The sequence below is a fragment of the Anoplophora glabripennis genome, unplaced genomic scaffold (assembly GCF_000390285.2).
Source record: "Anoplophora glabripennis isolate ALB-LARVAE unplaced genomic scaffold, Agla_2.0 scaffold816, whole genome shotgun sequence".
Lineage (NCBI taxonomy): Eukaryota > Metazoa > Arthropoda > Insecta > Coleoptera > Cerambycidae > Anoplophora > Anoplophora glabripennis.
This window is the reverse complement of record NW_019416900.1, coordinates 26,405-30,990: the sequence shown is the minus strand read 5'-3', so window position 1 is coordinate 30,990 and position 4,586 is coordinate 26,405. Positions and strand designations below refer to the sequence as shown.

General features: G+C 33.5%; 1 protein-coding gene across 1 annotated transcript in view; it reads right to left on the bottom strand.

The window, feature by feature from the left end:
* LOC108911769 (transmembrane protein 64) overlaps nt 1–4,586 on the bottom strand; it is a 16,081-nt gene extending 11,495 nt beyond the window's left edge. The window contains exon 1 of the mRNA XM_023455651.1: nt 4,495–4,586. The gene's annotated coding sequence lies outside the window, so the exon portion shown is untranslated. The remainder of the gene's footprint in view (nt 1–4,494) is intronic.

The window sequence follows — 4,586 nt, the reverse complement described above, 5'->3', positions numbered from 1 at the left end:
GATCAAACCATCAAGGTTTTAGGTACTGAAATCTACGAAAATACTAACTTTTTTATATATAATTCCACATGTAAATATTCTTATAACATTTACTTGCTTAGTCCTACATATAAAATTGTTTACTTTTATTTATAAGTACGTGAAAATAATTCTTAAAATGTGGGGTTAGGATAACAGCAAACGCATGTTTTACAAACGCTTTTTTTTAGTTATTAGTTTATTTGAGTAAATTTAAATGGTAACAATGAATAAACAAAACATCAATGATTTTATTTTTGTGCTTACTTTTGTTCTACACGTTTTACTTTTAAAGATTTCAGTACCTAAAAACGCCAGAAATTTCACTATTTCTCGGCCAGGAATATGGCCAGCTTAATATGATTTACAGTTCCGAGAATATCGAGTTCAAGTTTTTAATAATTCAGGTACAGATTTCAGTAGGTACTCAATCATTAGTAAAAACAATCACGATTATCTCATTGACATAATAAGTACAATTTGAAGCATCGATTTAGCGCATTAATATCACTATTTACAAATTACCCAGCGAAAGGTCAGATCAAAACTAAATTACTTGATAAGGTAATAATAGGTAACAATTTTGACGATTTTTTTTATTACATTTTACATGAGGGTGGGAATAAGTCAATAGTGTCACATACAGAGAAAATTAGAAGTTTCAATCAGTTTTTTTCTTGTTATATTAAAAAATGTTACATCTTTTCCATAATATAATTACATTAACGGTTTAAAATAGGCTTTCAAAATGCCAATTTTTCCAGAGTCGTAAAAATTAGGGGCAAAAGAACCTCACGCAATCCTAAAATCTCCGCCACTGTCATATGAATAAAAATTAAATTAGCGCCCAAAAGTAACTAATGTTAATGATACTACGTGTACAAAATTTGAGTTCTATACCTGAAATGGTTCCCGGAATATCATCAAAAATCTGAAAAAAACATTTTTTTTGAAACCCTATATCTCGAAAACGATGGTTTTTTGCTTCTGGTAAGATCATGTACTTCTAACTGTTTAAATTTGCGCTATTAATTATGATATACCTTGTATATAAATAATGAGCCGAGATCGACTGAAGGCATTACTATCCTATAACACTCGTGATGCCTTCGCCGCGCGCGCGCCATTATTCTATGGCTAGAAATTGGCCTCAATGATTTGGGATCGAGGGGGATTATCCCTCTTTATCCTGCCTCATCTCGTGTAGGCCTGGACAGCCTTCGTAGGTGGGCCCCATCCGTCGTCTACCCCGACCGCAAATGCGGCCGGTGTAGGCGCTTTGTGGGACCTCCTTTTGTCCTGGCTGGGCCCCGCCGGCTAGGGCCCTTTCTTCTGGCGCTCTTCTTAGTGATGCCTTCAAAGTTCAACATCCTACTATACTCCGCGGTAGAAATTATAGAGAGTGACTCAGACATAATATAAAAACACTATTACCATAATGCGTACAAAATATAAAATGATTTTTATACGGTTCAATATTAACTATCTTTGTGGCGCTCTCTACGCACATCGATAGAATCTATAATTGTCTATAGACTGAGTTACACTGAACTCGATCTATATTTTATCTATGTCTTTTGCACTTGAATAGGGAATTGCTTTTTTAGTGGGTGTAAATGGACCTGATTTACTCGTGCTGAGAAACGTCATAGCATAAGCGTAGACGAGGTGTCTAATTCCATGGCTATAATAAATTTATAAATTAAAAAAACACAACTGGGACGTTTTAAAATGCTGTAATAATTAAAATGGATCAAAGTGCCGGTTATAGCAAACCGTAAAAAATATTAGATGTTATGTTTTATTATCTTTTTTCAATATTTTATATATCTTGTTGCCTTTTACGCAGACACGCCAATGGATTTTCGTTCTCGGCACGCTTCATCCCCCTTACTAGTCCAAAAGTTAGCGATGAATCACTCTCTATAATTTCTACCGCTGAGTATAGTTTGTTATTTAATTTGAAAATTTTGTTACACGTAGCTGGTACGATATTTAATCATTGACGTTAATAAACGTTTCTTGTGTTTTCTATTATTGAATTAATATATTTTTGTGACGGTGCGATTTTAAGGGGGAAAACCACATTAGAAGGATGATTTTCAGGCGTTCCTCATGATTTTTTATTGAGTGTGACAGATTGACTAGAATTTGATCAAACTTTGACATTATTTTATCAATAGGTATTTTGAATTACAAATTTTTTCAAGTCATTTATGTTGAAAATGCCGAAAAGGGCTCATTCAGCAATTTTTTTTTGCTTAATGGAAATATATTGCAATTTTAAGATTCTCTGCAAAAAATTAGAATTTATATTACCTAAAAGTCATCCCAAAAAAAAATCATATACTGGCACTGAGTATCCGCTGAACCGGCGGGTATGACGTCACCGCATGGGAAACCGATGCCGCATGGTTGTATGTGTTGTCAGTCAGTCGGGTAGTCGGGTTTTTAGTTGCCTGTTAAATTTTGATTGAGTACGTTACGTTAAAATACCGAATTTTGTTAGCAATATGGAAGACACAGAACAGAAAAAAATTACAAATATTGTACTGTTCCCCAGTGTGAGAGCGTAAGAAAATAATCTCCCCGTAATTCTGTCGTGCAGATCTAAAATCAATAGTCTCTACATTGATTTATTCTTTTTTAATATCTTTTATTTGAAAAATGACTTATTTTGAAAGCAACAAAACTACCCTGCGTAATTTAGGTGTGTAATAAATACGTTTGTATCCTCTAGAAACACTATACACTTTTGTTTTCCATTGTTGATTTTTGTAGTTTCCATGGGAATAAAAATAATAATAAGAATTTTGTATTTGATTAGGTAAATCTTACGTTTAATTAAAAACGCAAAATCCTTATTCTTATTTACTATTCTTATTATACAAAAACATAAAAACTTTCGCTACAAGCGTACTTTAAAGAAGCTTTACACGTTATTGAAACGTAACCTTTGTATTTTCACTTCTGTCATCTCAGCACTGATAAAGTTATGGTGCTTCTGGCAAATTAGAAGAATCTGCTTTTAAGAAATTTGCTTGCATTTTTTAAATTTAATATGCACAAACGCTCTAAAACAATCTGTAGATGCAGAAACTCATCTGGAAGTAACGCCAAACCGGCTGATCGACCCATGCGGTGACGTCATTGCATTGTCACGGCTGAGAAATATTCGCATTTTAAAAATCATATAGTTTGAAAACCGCTCGACGGATCGAGTTGAAATTTTTAGGATCGCCTAATCATGAGCAATACTTTGTGTATACAAAATAGGACCGTTTTTGAAAATCTACTGAATGACCTGTTGTCCACCGAAGGTCGTCGTCCGAACTGGTTGTTCACGGGAAATGTGGAGGTCGCAATTTTGATCTGAAAGCAAAATGGTTATTTTCCTGCATTTTTAACATGTTTTCTAAGAATATGAACCTCCTTGCGGGTAAATATTCTGAAAATTGAAGTTTTGACACGTGTTTGAAAAAATATAACGAATTTCATCATTTTTTTTCACTTATTTGGAATAAAAAACACCCTCAAAATTATGATATTCCAATTGTTGGTTCATGTTCTTTCTAATTTCATAAGGAGGAACACTTTCAATTTTCCTAACGATCGGTTCATAACTTTTTGAGCTAGTTCCCGTGAATCAAAAAATGTCGTTTCGAGAAAAACGCCTTAGAGGATTTCCAAAAACTAAAAAGTTGAGTTATAAATAATATAGAGTACTTTTCTAGGCCAGGAAAATAAGCTGGGACTTTCGCGACTTTTTGTTTCGGCAAGCTGAATTTATCACTGTAGATGCTAAATATTATGCACAATAACATATTAGTTTCCACAGTCATAAAAATGGGGGAAAGATTGTTTACAGGGTGATTAATTGTATAATTTTTACGTAAATTCACGTTTTTCGCAGAAACAGAAGAAGTTTATTATGACTTTTGAATTAAACATTTATAAACTGCGTTATTATTACCAGAACGTTTAGGCATCGGATCCTCTCATTCCTTATCACTGTCGAATAACTCGCACGAAATCTGGAATCGGTAAGTTGAATAGTTTACAAGTTATGGCCTTATGAAAAGATTAACTAATTATTAGTCTGGACGATCCCGAGGATCTTCCACAATCGCACTGATTTTTTTCATGGTAGATTTCATAATAATACAATGAAATCTATCATTTTTTTAAATTTCAAATCGTTCTGACCTTGCATATTGCTCTTTTCTTCGGTTTTAGGCTCATAAAATCGGAACGCATAGAAATTTCGTTTTGAAATTTTGGCAGACTATCCTTGAATAGTTATACTAACAATTTATGTAATAAAAAATTCGATTTTTTTTAACCCAATGATGTGGTTTCCCCCTTACATTTATCCTATAACGTACTTTTCTACACCACAAATAATCACGTTTTCTGAAATCAAATTGACAAATCCTGAAATTCAAACAACAGTTGCAGAATTAAACAAATACTTACATTTCAGAACACCCATAGAGACTTTCAAGGACGCTCGTCAACGACGTACCAACTTCATATGCTGCGGCTTCTTCTGGATTGCTTTCTTTTTC